The sequence below is a fragment of the Canis lupus genome, chromosome X, assembly GCF_048164855.1.
Source record: "Canis lupus baileyi chromosome X, mCanLup2.hap1, whole genome shotgun sequence".
Classification (NCBI taxonomy): Eukaryota; Metazoa; Chordata; class Mammalia; order Carnivora; family Canidae; genus Canis; species Canis lupus.
The window spans coordinates 55,300,534-55,319,418 of NC_132876.1; the positions used below are offsets into that span (position 1 = coordinate 55,300,534).

Consider the following 18,885-nt stretch of genomic DNA (forward strand, 5'->3'; position numbering starts at 1 on the left):
AAGACCAGAATGCGTACGCTCTACACCAAATCTCTGAAGTTTATAGTTTTAAAACTCAGACATCCTGCCTGGGATAGAGCCCAAGGTCCATTGCACTGGTATACAGGCAGGTGATCAGAACATGGACAGGAAAGAAAAAAAGAACATGGACAGGGCAACGGCAGCAATCTGAGGGATGCCTGGGATGCAAAAGGGAAGATTTTTCACTCTTCTGGAAGGGCTTCCTGGACAGTGGCAGGCTCAAACTCTCCTATCCAAGGACTAAGGAGCAGGCTGGTGCCATTTCCCTTCCCTGTCCCTCAGTGCAGACTAACTTTTTAGTAAGCAGCACAGCACCAAAACTAGAGGCATAAACCACTTACACAAAGCCCTAACCCCCTGCGTTCTGCTGGTGCTGGTTTCCTCAGGCAAGTGTGCCTGAGAACCAGTACAATGTCCCCCCTACCACAGAAGACCAGCACAAATCTCTGCAGACACCATGTCCACTGACCATAGAGTTCTGCAAAACTTCAGCTTTAATGTAAATAGGATCTGACAAATTTAACAATTAGACTAGAGCACATGTAATTAAAACTCACATCACTTTGGCCACAATCCAAACAACTACCACTACAGGCAAGGAGAAACTCTGGAGACGACTGACCTGAGGAAAAGATCAGGCAAAACACAGCATCAGAGTGCACACAACATAACACGAAACACTTCCTGAAACATGAGATTCTGCATATTATATGATCTCTTCTTCATAAAGCCATTACTCTCAGGATCAGGAAGTATAACAGGGTTTCACAACACAGAGAAGAAAACAGACCTAGACAAAATACCAAGATGGAGTAATTCCTCCAAAAAGAAAGTGTGAGAAAATGCCACATCTAAGGATCTAATTAAAAAAGATTTAAAAAAAGATTTAAGTAATAAGCCTGATCCAGAATTTAAAGCAACAATAATGAGGACACTAGTGGGCTTGCAAAAAAAAAATCAGAGAAAACACCAGGAAGTTCCTTGCCACAGAGATAAAAGACTTAAAAACGAATCAGGTCAAAATGAAAAATGCAACAACCAGGATGTGAAACTGACTACATGTAATGACCACAAGGATGGAAGATGGAGAGTAATGAATCAGTGACACAGAAGAGAAAATTATGGAAAATAATGAAGCTGAAAAGAAGAGAGATTACGAATTATGAAGATAGACTTAGGGAACTCAATGATTCCATAAAACATAATAGCATTCATATCATAGAAGTCTCAGAAGAAGAAGAAAGGTGAAAAGGGGTAGAAAGTTTATTTGAGAAAATTATAGCTGAAAACTTCTCTAATCTGGGGAAAGAAACAAACATGAAAATCCAGGAGGCACAGAGAACACCCATCAAACTCAACAAAAGGTCAACACTAAGATATAATACAGTTAAATTTACAAAATGTAGAGATAAAGAAAAAACATCCTTAAAAGACAAAAAGTAAAGAAATCCCTAACTTACAAGGGAAAGCCAATAAGAGAAGCAGCATATTTCTTCACAAAAATTTGGCAGGCAAGATGGCAGTGGCATGTTTATCCAATGTCCTTCATGGGGGAAAATATGATGTCAAGAATATTCAATCTAGCAAGACTATCATTCAGAATATAAGGAGAGATGAAATGTTTTCCAGAAAAACACAAACTAAAGGAGTTCATGATTCCCTAAACCAGCCCTGCAAGAAATATTAAGGGGGACTTATTGCATGGAAAAAAAAAAGAACCAAAGCAACAAACACAAGAAAGGAACAGAGAAAGTCTCCAGAAACAACATAAAAACAAATAATAAAATGACAATAAATTCATATCTACCAATAATTATTCTGAATGTAAATGGACTAAATGCCCAATCAAAATATATAGGGTATCAGAATGTTTAAAACAAAACAAAACAAAACCAGACCTATCTATATGCTGTCTACAAGAGACTCATTTTAGACTTCAAGACACCTGCAGATTGAAAGAGAGGGGATGGAAAAACATTTATCATGCAAATGGAGGTCCAAAGAAACCTGGAGTAGCAATACATAAACCAGAGAAACTCGATTTCAAACCAAATATTGTAATACATCATAGTAAATGGGTCTATCCATTAGGAAGATATAACAATTAAAAATATGTCCCCAACATGGGAGCACCCCACTATATAAAACAATTAATATCAAACATAAATAAACTCATTGATAATAATACAATAATAGGAGGATACTTTTTTAAAAAATTTTTGTTTATTTATGATAGTCACATAGAGAGAGAGAGAGAGAGAGAGAGAGAGAGGCAGAGACACAGGCAGAGGGAGAAGCAAGCTCCATGCACCAGGAGCCCGACATGGGATTCAATCCCGGGTCTCCAGGATCGCGCCCTGGGCCAAAGGCAGGCGCTAAACCGCTGCACCACCCAGGGATCCCAATAGGAGGATACTTTAACAATCCATTTACATCAATGGAGAGATCATCTAAGCAGAAAATCATCAGGAGGCAAAGACTTTAAATGAAACACTGGGCCAGATAGACTTAACAGATATATTCAGAACATTTCATCCTAAATCAGCAGAATACACATTCTTTTCAAGTGTACATGGGCCATTCTCCAGGATACATAACATAGTAGGTCACAAATCAGGTCCCAAAAGTACAAAATGATGATTATACCATGCATATTTTCTAGTCACAATGCTATGCAATTTTAAGTCAATCCCACGCAAAAAAAAAAAAAAAAAATTTGCAGAAGACCACAAATAAATAGAGTTTAAAGAAGATCCCACTAGAAGCCCCTGGGTGGCTTTGTTGGTTAAGCATCTTTCTTTGACCCAGAATCCTGAGATCAAGCTCCCTGCTCAGAGGTTAATCTTCTCCCTCTCCCTCTGTGCCTTTTCCCTGCTCATGCTCACTCTCTTTCCCTCTCTCAAATAAATAAATAAATAAAATCTTTAAAAAGCAATTTCTAGTAATGAAAGAATGGTCAAACAGGAGGTCAAAGAAAAACAAAAAAATACATGGAAACAAATAAAAATGAAAGCCAAATTATTCAAAACCTTTGGGATGCAATAAAAATGATCCTAAGAGAGAAGTATATAGCAATACAAGCCTATCTCAAGAAGCAAAAAAATTCTCAATACATAAACTTACCTTATACCTAAAGAAGCTAAAATAAGTATAACAAATGAAGTCTAAAGCCAGCAGAATAAGGGAAATAATAAGGATTAGAGTAGAAATAAATTATGAACCACAAAGAAACCCCCACTAGAATAGAACAATGAAACAACGAGCTTCTTCTTTGAAAGAACTAAATAAATTAATAAATGCCTAGCCAAACTCATCCAAAAGAGAGAGAGGGCAGCCCGGGTGGCTCAGTGGTTTAGCACCGCCATCAGCCCAGAGTGTGATCCTGGAGACCCAGATGGAGTCCCACATCGGGCTCCCCGCATGGAGCCTGCTTCTCCCTCTGCCTGTGTCTCTGCCTGTGTCTCCACCTCTCTCTCTCTCTCTCTCTCTCTCTCTTATCTCTCTCTCTCTCTGTCTCTCATAAATAAATAAATTTAAAAAAAAAAACTCTATTTAAGAGACAGACAGACAGACAGACAGAGGCCCCAAATAAAATCACGGAGAGAGGAGAAATCACAACCAACACCACAGAAATACAAACAGTCACAAGAGATTATGAAAAATTACATGCCAATAAACTGGGCAATCTGGAAGAAATGGACAAATTCCTAGAATCACATAAACTACCAAAAGTGAAAAAGAAACAGGAAACATGGGCAGCCCGGGTGGCTCAGTGGTTTAACGCTGCCTTCAGCCTAGGGCATGATCCTGGAGACCCAGGATGGAGTCCACATCAGGCTCCCTGCATGGAGCCTGCTTCTCCCTCTGCCTGTGTCTCTGCCTCTTTCTCTCTCTCTCTGTGTCTCTCATGAATAAATAAATACAATCTTAAAAAAAAAGAAAATATGAACAGATCAACAACCAGAAAAGAAATTGCATCAGTCAGTAATCAAAAATTTTCTGAAAAACAAAAGTTCAGATCCAGGTGGCTTCACAGGGGAATTCTGGCAGACATTGAAAAATCTATTTTTCTCAATATATTCCAAAAAATCAAAATGGAAGGAAAACCTCCAAACTCATTCCACGGGGCCAACATTACCTTGATTCTAAAACTAGAAAAGGACCCCACCAAAAAAAAAAAAAAAAAAGACTATAGGCCAGTATCCCTGATGAACATGGATGCAAAAATTTTCAGCAAAATATCAGCAAATCAAATAGAACAGTACATTAAAAGAATTATTTACCACAATCAAGTGGGATTTTTTTTCTTTGATTCGAATAGTAGTTTAATATTCACAAATCAATCAATGTGACACAACATATTAATTAAACAAAGAATAGGAACTATATGATTCTCTCAATAGATGCAGAGAAAGCATTTGGCAAAGTATAGCATCTATTCTTTTTTTAAGATTTTGTTTATTTATTTATGAGAGACACAGAGAGACAGGCAGAGACATAGGCAGAGGGAGAAGCAGGCTCCATGCAGGGAGCCTGATGTGGGACTCAATCCTGGGACCCCAGGATCATGCCCTGGGCTGAAGGCAGACGCTAAACTGCTGAGCCACCCAGGGATCCCACATCCATTCTTGATAAAAACCCTCAACAAAGTATGGAGAGATGGAATATTCCTCAACATCATAAAGGTCATCTATGAAAGACCCACAGCTAATATCATCCTCAGTGGGGAAAAACAATTGGGAGCTTCTCCTCTATGGTCAGGAACAAGAGAGATTTCCAGTCTCACCACTGTTATTTGACACAGTACTGGAAGTCCTATCCTCAGCAATCAGACAACAAAAAGATATAAAAGACATCCAAATTGGAAAGGAAGAAATCAAACAGTTACTATTTACAGATGACATGAGACTCTATGTACAAAACCTGTGAGAGTACACCAAAACAATTTCTAGAACTGATCCATGAATGTAGTAAACTTTCAAATTACAAGATCAATGTTCAGAAATCTGTTACATTTCTATACTCCAATAATGAAATACTAGGAAGAGAAATCAAGGGCTTGATCTCATTTACATTTGCACCAAAACCCAGGAGATACTAAGAATAAACTTAACCAAAGAGGTAAAAGTTCTATACTCTGAAAGTTATAGAAGACTGATGAAAGAAATTGAATATAAGATAAGGAAATGGATAAACATGCCATGTTCGTGGGAAGAACAAATATTGTTCAAATTTTTACACTACCTAAAGCAATATACACTTTTAATGCAATGTCTATCAAAATATCACCAGCATTTTTCACAGAGCTGGAACAAACAATCCTAAAATTTCTATGGAACCAAAAAAGACCCTGAATTGCCAAAGCAATTGTGAAAAAGAAAAATAAAGTTGAAGGTCTCACAGTTCTGGATTTCTAGTTATATTACAAAGCTGTAGTGATCAAGACAGCATAATAGTGGCACAAAAATAGACATATAGATCATTACAACAGAATTGAAAAACTAGAAATAGATGCACAACTATATGGTCAACTAATCTTCAACAAAGCAGGAAAGAATATCCAATGGAAAAAAGAAAGTCTCTAACAAATGGTATTGGGAAAAATGAATAGCAACATGAAAACAATGAACCTGGACCAGTTTCTTACACCATACACAAAAATAAATTCAAAATGGATGAAAGAACTAAATATGAGGCAGGAAATAATCAAAATCTTAGAGGAGAATACAGGCAGAAACCTCTGTCCTCAGCCATAATAACTTCTTACTAGACATGTCTTTGGAAGCAGGGGAAAACAAAGCAAACAATGAACTATTGGACTCATTAGGATAAAATCCTTCTGCAGAGTGAAGGAAACTATCAACAAAACTATAAGGCAGTCTTCAAAATGGGATACTGTATTTTCAAATGACTTATCTGATAAAGGGTTTATATGCAAAATATATAAAGAATTTATTAACTATAACACCCAAAAACCAAATAACCCAGTTAAAATATGGACAATACAATGAATAGATATTTTTCTGAAGAGGAAATACAGGTGGCTATCAGACCCATGAAAGTTGCTCAACATTACTCATCATCAGAGAAATAGAAATCAAAACTACAATGAAATATCACCTCGCACCGTCAGAATGGCTAAAACTAACAAAGAGCAAACAACAGATGTTGGCAAGGATGCAGAAATAAGGGAACCCTATTACACTGTGGGAGTGAAAGCTGGTGCAGCCACTCTGGAAAACAGTATGGGGGTTCCTCAAAGAGTTAAAAATAGATCTACCCTACAACTCAGCAATTGTACTACTAAATATTTACCTGAAGGATACAAAAGTCCTGATTCAATGGGATACATTTACCCCAATGTTTACAACAGTGTTATCAACAATGGCCAAGTTATGGAATTATCTGATATGTCCATTGGCTAATGCATAGATAAAGAAGAGGTGCTATATATTTACAATGGAATATTATTCAGCCATAAAAAAGAATGAAATCTTGCCATTTGCAATGACATGGATAAAACTAGAGAGTATTTTGCTAAGTGAAATAAGTCATTCAGAGAAAGACAAATACCATATGATTTCACTCATATGTGGAATTACAAATCAAAACAAATAAACATAGTTATTAAAAGAGAGTCAGAGAGGAGGCAAACCACAAAACAGACTCTTAACTGGTTGGCTGGTTGGGAGGCTGGTTGGGAGGAAGGTACAGGGTTGGTTTAAATGGGTAACGGGCATTAAGGAGGTCATTGGTTGTGATTAGCAGTGGGCTTTGTATGTAAATAATGAATCACCAAATTCTACACCTCTAACCAATATTACATTGTACGTTAACTAACTGGAATTTATATGAAACCTTGAAGCTAAAACAAATAAGAAAATGAATGCTACTGTCATCACCAGCACCCTCATATAGCACTGATGGGATTCCTAAATGGTATAGTTACTTAGAAAACAGTGTGACACTTTCTTAAAATATTAAACATATTGTTACCTTATGGACTAGCAATTATACTCTTGAGTGTACACCCAAGAGAATTGAAAACTTATGGACACACAAAAATATATACACCAATGTTTATTGCAGCATTTTTTATAAGAGCTAAAAGTTGGAAACACCCAATGTCTGTCAACTGATAAACAAAACTTATGTCTATCAACTGATGAACAAAATGTGTCATAACGTACCATGCCATATTATTCAAACATAAAATTGAATGAAGTGTTGATATATTCTATAATATGGATGAATCTTGAAAACATTATGCCATGTAAAAGAAGCCAGATACAAAGGACCACATAGTAAAACTTTATGAAATTTCTTATATAGGCAAATCTATGAAGACAGAAGGGAGAATATTGGTTGACAGAATGGGAATATGGAAGATTAGGGAGTGACTGGTAAGGGATATGTTTGTTTTTGTGGGTGGTTAAAATATTGTGAATTTCAATAGTAATGAAGGTTGTACAAATGTATAAATATAATTAAAACTAGTGAATTTCACTCTAAAATAGTAAATTATATATTTATGTGAATTATATCTCAATAAAAGCACTAAATCACTAGATCATTTTTCTGCTATATAAGCTTTCAAAGTAAACATTTTACAACAGTTGTATTCAAGGGAAAACAGAAAATTGAAGAAATTGCAATTCACACTATAATTAAATTCCATAACAATGCAACAAATCCTGGAAAAATTGGATTTATAAATTATTTAGTAGAAAATATTTCATAATTTCTAGTAGAGTCTTTTAAAGAAAGTATCACTTAAATCAAATAGATATTTGTTAAGTCCTAAAAGTAAGCAAATATTGTATCATATAATGTTGATTTTGAATTGCCATTAGACTGTAAATAAAAATCATTATTATAATATTATTGTAGAAAAAAAGGGAAATTCAGATTTCAGACTTGAAAACCTAGGAGAACAGATGGAATAAATAAGACCCTACAATTTTTTCCTCATAGAAATGTTGTTTTGTTGAGCATCAAATAATTACAGTAAGATATTAAGTGTAGGTTATACCACTAACCTCAAAAACTAAATTAGATAAATTACTGATAGCCAAAAGAAGTAAATGATTTTATACTTGAGTGATTAGATTGTCAAACTACATAGTTCTATTATATGACTCAAACAATCCTGATGCTTTCAGGGGCTTTAAAAATGTGGAAGAATATGTGAGAGTATATATAATTTAAAAAGTAGTTTTGTTTATACAGTTTTAATTTTTTTATATATTTATCATTTACTTATTTGAGAGAGAGAAAGAGCATGAGTAGGGGGAGGAGAAGAGTAAGAGGGACAAGTAGACTCTAAGCTGAGCACAACACCTGACTTGGGGCTCAATCCCAGGACACAGAGATCATGACCCAAGCTGAGATCAAGAGTCATCTTGATTCTCAACCGACTGAGCCACCTAGGTGCCCATATACAGTTTTAAATGAAATTCCAATATTATTTTTAATTTTTTAAAATTTTTATTTATCTATTTTTAAAGTTTTTATTTAAATGACAGTTAACATACAGTGCACTATTAGTTTCAGGTGTATAAATTTAGTGATTCAACACTTACATACAACACCTGGTATTCATTACAACAGGTGTTGGAGCTCCTCATATACCATTTTGATTTTAAAACTGAAATGCAATCTGGGGCGCCTGGGTGGCATAGTTGGTTGTGTGTCTGACTGTTGGTTTTGGCTCAGGTCATAATCTCAGGGTCCTGAGATCAAGCCCCACGTGGGACTCCATGATCAGTGCAGAGTCTGTGATTTTCTCACCCTCTCCCTCTGCCCCTCCCTCTCATGCCATCTCTCTCTCTCTCAAATAAATCAATAAATATTTTTTTAAAAACCTGAAATGCAATTTTGTAGCCAGCATGCAAGAATACATTCTCAAGTGATCCACTCAGGCAGACTTCTTGGCTTATATTTTCTACTTCTGATTATTTTGGGAAAATGTTAAAAGTTATTGTAGTTTTTTTCTCCTAGAAATCCCAATTAAGGGATAAACGTACCTCTGTTTTCCTGAAACAAGGTTAGAGTATATCAAATCTTTTTACATAATATATCATGAAACATTAATAGTAAAAATATTATTTTCAGCTATTTATGAATAAATAACTTACTTCTACCTCTATCATATTTCCACCTATAACTATACATATACTACTAATTTTCCTTCCTGCTATCACTTGTTTATTGGACAGCGATTAGAGCATTAAGAAAGAGACCTTAGTATACTGGCTGGCATGTTCCATATAACAAACAAACATTGTTGAATAAAATGAAACTAAAGGTAAGGAGAGTTGTCAAAAGGTCTTTATAAGAAAGTGTTAGGGTCAAAAAGACAGGAAACTACACTCAAGGTATATTAGTTTTAAAGAAACAATAGGGCTACATGTACAAATGCAAGCCTACTTGAACAAATATTATTAGAAGAAATTATGCAACCACTATTTAAAAGTTGCCCATCGAATATAAATAATAGTGAAAGGGAATAGAAGGGAAGGGAGAAGAAATGGGTAGGAAATATCAGAAAGGGAGACAGAACATGAAGACTCCTAACTCTGGGAAATGAACTAGGGGTGGTGGAAGGGGAGGAGGGTGGGGGTGTGGTGGTGAATGGGTGATGGGCACTGAGGGGGGCACTTGACGGGATGAGCACTGGGTGTTATTCTGTATGTTGGCAAATTGAACACCAATAAAAAATATATTTATTATTAAAAAAATAAAAATAAAAATTGCCCATCATTTGAAGGTGATTCGCTTCATTTGTTGTTGTTTTGAAATATAAATAATGAGTAATGTTTTACACCTACTCACCAATTATTCATGATTATTGTTATCATTATCATCAATATCAATACTAAAAAATAAAATATTATTTAATTCTATATACTCTGCCTTCTAAAATGATCCTTCCTTTTTTTTTCTTAGATTTTTTTACTTATTCATGAGAGACACACAGAGAAAGAGAGAGAGGGGCAGAGACACAGGCAGAGGGAGAAACAGGCTCCATGCAGGGAGCCTGAGGTGGGACTCGATCTGGGGTCTCCAGGATCATGCCCTATGCTGAAGATGGCGCTAAACTGCTAGGCCACGCGGGCTCCCCTCATCCTTCATTTCAAGAGCTGTATAAATTAATGACAATAGAACCATTCTAGAGTTAAAGCTTTGGGCAAAACTAACTAGAATTAACAATTATTTCCATAGTGTACTATAAAGATTAATTTCAGTAATTCAATCCAAATAAATATTTTTACTAGAACTGTTTGGGGCTAGCTTTGCAACTAATTATACAGATATTTAAGAGTAAAAATGTAAATGAGGCATATTTCTCCAATTGGTTAATATTCACTTGTATCTTCTTCTAAATTGTATGATCTCAGGTTTATAGTCATATATTTGTTCTACTATAATTTTCTTGGATCTGTAGTTTGGAGGAATATCTTTTTCCCGGTACTTTGCAACATTTCCAGCACCATATCTTCATTTCTGGTTTTGATGTTTTTTGAACTATGTATTACCTTCAGATATGCATTATGTTCAGCTTCAATGCTATTTTACTACATTAATCTATCAATTTATACACAACTACCTTATTTTTTATTATTTAAGCTTTACATAGTCTGACATTTGCTGACAAGAATTTCTCTCCTTTCGTTACTTTCCAAAATACTTATTTTTTATATTATAGTTTATTTTTAAAATTTTATTTATTTGAGAGAAAGGGAGAGAGAGAATGGGGGAAGAAGCAGAGGGAGGGAATATCCAAGCAGACTTCTACGGACTGCGGAGATCAACACAGGGCTTGATCTCATGAACAATGAAATCAGACCTAAGCTAAAACCAAGAGTTATATGCTTAACCAACTAAGCTACTCAGGCATCCCCTTTATATTTCAAATACATTAGAAAAAGCTAAAGATGATCCCGGAAAATATATTTTACTGTTTAATGTCGGTTCTCTAAAGTTCCCTAATTTCTTCACTTATCTTTTAAGGATATTATTACTTTTGGGGAATAGCAATAAATAGTCACAGCAAAGAAAATATAACTTTGTTAACCTGGTATAAATTCAAACTAAATAAAGCATCTAATAGTCACTTTCCCCAAGCTGCAAACTGTTAAAATATATTTTCAAAATCTCATTTTGATTCTGAATAATAGCTAACTACTGCATTCCATATATTTACCAGTAACCAATGATATAATTCTATGTGATTTTATTTAAGAATATAAAACACTGGAGGCTGGTCAAGATGGTGGAAGAGTAGGATCCGCAAACCAATTCTCCCCACAAACTTACCTAGATAACCTTCAAATCATCCTGAAAATCTACGAATTTGGCCTGAGATTTAAAGAGAGAACAGCTGGAATGCTACACTGAGAAGAGTTCGCACTTCTATCAAGGTAGGAAGATGGAAAAATTAAATAAATAAGCCTCTAGCGGGGAAGGGACCCCCACGAGGAGTCGGGCTGAGGCCGGGCAACGAGACCCTCCAAGACGGGAAAGCCCAGTCCTGGAGAAGCAGGAACTTTACCAATCTTCCCAGAAGGAAAGACGCTTGCAGGGAACTCCACAGGATACCAGGAGGGGCAGGGGAGCCTCCAGGTTCCTGGGGTCACTAACAGAGGAAGTGCGCCCCAGGGTAGAGTGCTCCACACACCGTGGGATGAGATCCGTAAAAGGCTAGAGGGCACAGCCCGCGGGGGCCCAGGAGCAGCTCAGGCAGCGGCTCCCGCGGTGGCTCCAAGCGGAGGGGGCTATGCAGTCCGGGAGCATGATTCCAGGGGCACAGGCCCCGGATCCCAAGGTGCCAGGGGACACAGCCCAGGATCCAGTGCTTCCCTTGGGACAGGCGGATGCCAGGAGGACACAGGACAGCAAGGATGCTCCTGTCGCCGGGTGACACGAGCTGTGCAAATCAGTGCCCCCTGCCCCTGCAGCATCCAGACCCCTGCAGACTGGTAGACTGTGGTAGTTACTGCGGGAGCTGACTCTAGGGCTGGAGAGCTGGCCACGGCCACTGTTGTTCCTCCTGGTGTCACCTTGTGCATAGGACTGAGCAGGGCCTTCAGGGAGCAGGGGCCTCACAGGATAAACAGCTCCCATTGAACTGCACCTAGCAGGGGGGTGGGGAAGCACCCGCAGGTGCACACAACTGAGAATCAACACAGCAGGCCCCTCCCCCAGAAAACCAGCTGGAAAGACAGGGAAAGAGCAAGTTCTTAACCAAGCAGCACTGGAAAGTTCCAGGGGAAGTCAAGGGACTTACAGTATACAGAATCAGAGGATATCCCTCCATGTTTTTTGTTTGTAACCCCTGGCCCATTCCTCTCGACCCCTTACCCTTCCTTTTTCCAGGAAAACTCATTTTTAGCACTCTGCACTGAACAAGATGACTAAAAGGAAGAACTCACTAAAAAACAATCAGAAACAGTACTCTCTCCCAGAGTTACATAATTTGGATTACAATTCGATGTCAGAAAGCAAATTCAGAAGCACAATTATAAAGCCACTGGTGGCTCTGTCAAAAAGCATAAAGGAGTCAAAAGACTTCCTGAATGCAGAATTTAGGTCTAATCAGGCCGAAATTAAAAATCAATTAAATGAGATGCAATCCAAACTGGAGGTCCTAACGACGAGGGTTAATGAGATAGAAGGAGTGAGGGACATAGAAGACAAGTTGAGAGCAAGGGAGGAAACTGAGGAAAAAAGAGAAAAACAACTAAAAGATCGTGAAGAAAAGTTAAGGGAAATACATGACAGCATCAGAAGGAAAAATCTACATTTAATTGGGGTTCCAGAGGGCGCCAAAAGGGACAGAGGATCAGAAAGTGTATTTGAACAAATCATAGCCAAGAACTTCTCTAACTTGGGGAAGGAAATGAGCATTCAGATCTAGGAGACAGAGAGATTCCCCCTAAAATCAACAAAGGCATTCAATACCTCAACATTCATAGTGAAACTTGCAAATTCCAAAGATAAATAGAAGATCTTTAAAGCAGCAAGAGACCAGAGATCCCTAAACTTTATGGGGAGAAGTAATAGGTTAACAGCAGACCTCCCTACAGAAACCTGGCAGGCCAGAAAGGGCTGGCAGGATATATTCAGGGTCCTAAATGAGAAGAACATGCAGTCAAGAAAATTCTATCTAGCAAAGCTCTCATTCAGAATAGAAGGAGAGATAAAGAGCTTCCAGGAACGGCAGGAACTGAAAGAACATGTGACCACCAAACCAGCTCTCCAAAATATATACACGGGGACTCTGTAAAAGAAAGAAGAAGTCCAAGGAAACAATCCACAAAAACAGGGACTGAATAGGTATCATGATGACACTAAATTCATATCTTTCAATAGTAACTCTGAAGGTGAATGGGCTTAATGATCCCATCAAAAGACACAGGTTTTCAGACTGGATATAAAAGGAAGACCCATCTATTTGCTATCTACAAAAGACTCATTTTAGACCTAAGGACACCTACAGCCTGAAAATAAAAGGTTGGAGAAGCATTTACATTCAAATGGTCCTCAAAAGAAAGCAGGGGTAGCCATCCTCATATCAGATAAATAAAAGTTTATCCCAAAGATTGTATTAAGACATGAAGAGGGACACTATATCACACTTCAAGGATCTATCCAACAAGAAGACCTAATAATCATGAATATTTATGCCCCTAATGTGGGAGCTGCCAAGCATATCAATTAATAACCAAAGTTAAGACATACCTAGATAATAATAAATCTATGCTGGGAGACTTGAACACAGCACTTTCTGTAATTGACAGATATTCTAAGCACAACATCTACAAAGAAACAAGAGCTTTAAAAGATATACTGGAGCAGATGGATTTCACAGATATTTACAGAACTTTACATCCAAACGCAACCGAATACACATTCTTCTCAAGTGCACATGGAGCTTTCTCCAGAGTAGACCACATACTGGGTCACATATCAGGTCTCAACCGATACCAAAAGATTGGGATCGTCCCCTGCATATTTTCAGGCCATAATGCTTTGAAACTACAACTAAATCACAATAAGAAGTTTGGAAGAAATTCAAACATGTGGAGGTTAAAGACCATCCTGCTAAAAGACGAAAGGGTAAATCAGGAAATTAGATAAGAACTAAAAAGATTCATGGAAACTAATGAGAATGAAGACACAACAATACAAAAGCCCTGGGATACAGCAAATGCAGTCCTGAGGGGGAATACATTGCAATACAAGCACCCATCAAAACTGGAAAGAACTCAAATACAATACCTAACCTTGCAACTAAAGGAACTGGACAAAAAATGGCAAATAGATCCTACACCAAGGAGAAAAAGAGAGTTATTAAAGATTCGAGCAGAACTCAATGAAATAGAGACCAGAAGAATTGTAGGACAGCTCAACAAAACCATGAGTTGGTTCTTTGAAAGAATTAATGAGATAGATAAAACAATTAGCCATCCTTATAAAAGAGAAGAGAGAAAAGACTCAATAACATCACGAATGAGAAAGGAGAAATCACTACCAATACCAAGGAAATACAAATGATTTTAAAAAGTTATTATGATCAGATATATGCAAATAAATTAGGCAACATGGAAGAAATGGACACATTTCTGGAAAACTACAAACTACCAAAAGTGGAACAGGAAGAAATAGAAAACTTGAAGAGGCCAATAAAAAGGGAGGAATTTGAAGCAGTCATCAAAAACCTCCCAAACACAAAAGTCCAGGGCCAGATGGCTTCCCAGGGGAATTCTATCAAACGTTTAAAGAAGAAGCAATACCTATTCTACTAAAGCTGTTCCGAAGGATAGAAAGGGACAGAATACTTCCAAACTCATTCAATGAGGCCAGCATCACCTTAATTCCAAAACCAGACAAAGACCCCACCAAAAAGGAGAATTATAGACCAATACCCCTGATGAAAACAGATGCAAAATCCTCAACAAGATACTAGCCAATAGGATCCAACAGTACATTACAAAGATTGTTCACTGTGACCAAGTGGGATTTATCCCCGGGCTCCAAGGCTGGTTCATTATTCATAAAGCAATCAACGTGATAGATCATATCAACAAGAGAAAAAAGAAGAACCATATGATCCTCTCAATTGATGCAGAGAAAGCATTTGACAAAATACAGCATCCATTCTTGATCAAAACTCTTCAGATGTAGGAATAGAGGGACCATTCCTCTGCATCTTAAAAGCCATCTATGAAAAGCCCACAGCAAATATAATTCTCAATGGAGAAACACCGGGAGCCTTTCTCCTAAGATCAGGAACATGACAGGGATGTTCACTCTCACTTCTTTTTTTTTTTTCTTTTTTTCTTTTTTTTTTTTTTTACTCTCACCACTTCTATTCAACATAGTACTAGAAGTCCTTGCCTCAGCAAGCAGGCAACAAAAAGAAATAAAAGGCATTCAAATTGGCAAATAGAAGTCACACCCTCCCTCTTTGCAGATTACATGATACCGTCCATAGAAAACCCAAAAGACTCCATCCCAAGATGGCTAGAACTCATACAGCAATTTGGAAGTGTGACAGGATACAAAATCAATGCCCAGAAATTAGTGGCATTTCTATACACTAACAATGAGACTGAAGAAAGAGAAATAAAAGAGTCAGTCCCATTGACAATTGCACCTAAACACATAAGATACCTAGGAATAAACCTAACCAAAGAGGTAAAGGATCTATACCCTAAGAACTACATAACACTTCTGAAAGAAATTGAGGAAGACACAAACAGATTGAAAAATATTCCATGCTCATGGATTAGAAGAATTAATATTGTGAAAATATCGATGCTACCCAAGGCAATTTACACGTTTAATGAAATCCCTATCAAAATACAGTGGACTTTCTTCAGAGAGTTAGAACAAATTATTTTAAGATTTGTGTCGAATCAGAAAAGACCCCGAATAGCCAGGGGAATATTAAAGAAGAAAACCATAGCTGGGGGCATCACAATGCCAGATTTCAGGTTGTACTACAAAGCTGTGGTCCTCAAGACAGTGTGGTCCTGGCACAAAAACAGACACATAGATCAATGGAACAGTATAGAGAATCCAGAAGTGGACCCTCAACTCTATGGTCAACTAATATTTGACAAAGCAGGAAAGACTATCCACTGGAAAAAAGACAGTCTCTTCAATAAATGGTGCTGGGAAAATTGGGCATCCTCGTGCAAAAGAATGAAACTAGACCATTCTCTTACACCATACACAAAGATAAACTCAAAATGGATGACAGATCTAAATGTGAGACAAGAATCCCTCAGAATCCGGGAGGAGAACACAGGCAACACCCTTTTTGGACTTGGCCACAGCAACTTCTTGCAAAATACATCCATAAAAGCAAAAATGGATTATTGGGACTTATCAAGTTAAAAAGTTTCTGCACAGCAAATGAATCAATCAACAAAACTAAAAGCAACCTACAGAATGAGAGAAGTTAATTGCAAATGACCTACCAGATAAAGGGCTAGTTTCCAAGATATATAAATAACTTATTAAACTCAACAGCAGAGAAACAAACAATCCAATCATGAAATGGGCAAAAGACATGAAGAGAAGTCTCACAGAGGAAGACATAGACATGGCCAACAAGCACACGAGAGAATGCACCACAACACTGGCCATCAGAGAAATACAAATCAAAACCACAATGAGATACCACCTCACACCAGTGAGAATGGGGAAAATTAACAAGGCAGGAAGCCACAAATGTTGGAGAGGATGTGGAGAAAGGGGAACCCTCTTGCAGTTTTGGTGGGAATGTGAAGTGGTGCAGCCACTCTGGAAAACTGTGTGGAGGTTCCTCAAAGAGTTAGAAATAGATCTGCCTTACGACCCAGCAATTGCTATGCTGAGGATTTACCCCTAAGATATAGATGCAATGATACACCGGGACACCTGCATCCCAATGTTTCTAGCAGCAATGTCCACAATAGCCAAACTGTGGAAGGAGCCTCGGTGTCCATCGAAGGATGAATAAAGAAGATGTGGTCTATGTATACAATGGAATATTACTCAGCAATTAGAAACGACAAATACCCACCATTTGCTTCAACGTGGATGGAACTGGAGGGTATTATGCTGAGTGAAATACGTCTATCAGAGAAATACAAATATTATATGTCTCATTCATTTGAGGAATATAAAAATTAGTGAAAAGGAATAAAGGAGAAAGGAGAGAAAATGAGTGAAAATATCAGTGAGGGTGACAAAATATAGAGACACCTAACTCTAGGAAACAAACATGGGGTAGTGGAAAGGGAGGTCTGTAGTGGGTTGGGTTGCTTGGTGATGGAACCGAGGGGGCCACTTGGCAGGAATGAGCTCTGGATGTCATGCTATATGTTGGGAAATTGAACTCCAATAAAAAAATATAAAACATTTATCAATTTAGTTGAATGTTGTCCTCTTAAATGAACATTGTACATCACTCTGTAAGATGGTTTCTATTTTTAGTTTGGAAATATTGTGCATCACTAATAAGTGACTATCAGGTGAAGAAATCAATGCTTTGAACTGTCTGTTATACACAATAGTATTTAAAATTATTTGTTATACTTGATAAGTCTAAGAAATACATCTTTTAAGAATTAACACCATGAATACCACATATTCACACCTTTATAAAAATATTTTAGATTCAAGATATTATATGCTTTTGAAACATCACACTCTTACGTTTACATTAACATAATAAATTGTATTAATAATTTTTAATTGAAGTACTATAGTTTTTCAAAAGGAGGAAAGTACCTTCTGTTTTCTTTTTTTAAGATTTTATTTATTTATTCATGAGAGACACAGAGAGAGAGAGGCAGAGACTCAGGCAGAGGAAGAAGCAGGCTCCATGCAGGGAACCCAACTTGGGACTTGATCCCAAGTCTCCAGGATCACACCCTGAGCTGAAGGTGGTGCTAAACCGCTAAGCCTCCCGGGTTGCGTGAAGTACCATATTTTTTTTTCCTGAAGTACTATATTTTATATGAGCTGAAAGACAGGAACTTTTCAGCCTACTGTCTCCAACTCTGATAGTATTACATATTGACTAGAATAAAACACTGTACAATACACTCTCTCAAATAATCTAATTCTATAATAGCCTCTAGATTAACCTGTGTCAGTGAACGTTCTTTATTGGTGGGCACTTTTAAAGCTACTTAAGAATTTCAAAGAGATAAAACTGCAATGAGTTGTGGTTCTTAAAAGCCTCAAATATAGAACACAGTCTTCAATAAAAAATGTTGACTTTGAACTATACAGCCCTTTTCTGTTTCACATTTGACAATTTTCATTGCCAATGGCAGTAAAAATAAACCAGGGAATTTTTCCCAAATGTTTCCTTTTTTCTTTGAAGTTTGACCATCCAGAGAAAAAAAAATATTCTTAGATGAGCAAGTATATAAATTCAAGGGCTTCAGGGGATTTTTGTTCGTTTGTTTTCCTTCAGGGTTATAATATCAAACCAATGTAACACCAAAACTTTTTTTCTGTGAAGCCCAAACCCAGTAGTTAATCCTTCTTTGAGAGGGATCTAAAGCTGTCCTGGTACAATAGCTACTAGCCACACATAGGAATTGAACATATGAAATATGGCTAGTTAGAATTAAGAAGTACAATACCCATAAAATAGATATCAAATTTCAAGGTTTTATATGATAAGAAATGAAAAATATATTACTTAAAATTTTATATTGATTACATGTTGGAATGATGATATTTTGGATACACTGCATAAAATATATCAATAAACTTAATCTCACCTATTCTGTTTTGCATTTTAAATATGTCCATTAGACAACTTATAATCACATATTTTATTATTTTTCCATT

General features: G+C 37.0%; 1 protein-coding gene across 3 annotated transcripts in view; it reads right to left on the reverse strand.

Annotated features, from left to right (window-relative positions):
* Positions 1 to 18,885, reverse strand: part of PCDH11X (protocadherin 11 X-linked) — a 501,886-nt gene that overhangs the window by 82,331 nt on the left and 400,670 nt on the right. The gene's annotated exons all lie outside the window — the stretch shown is intronic.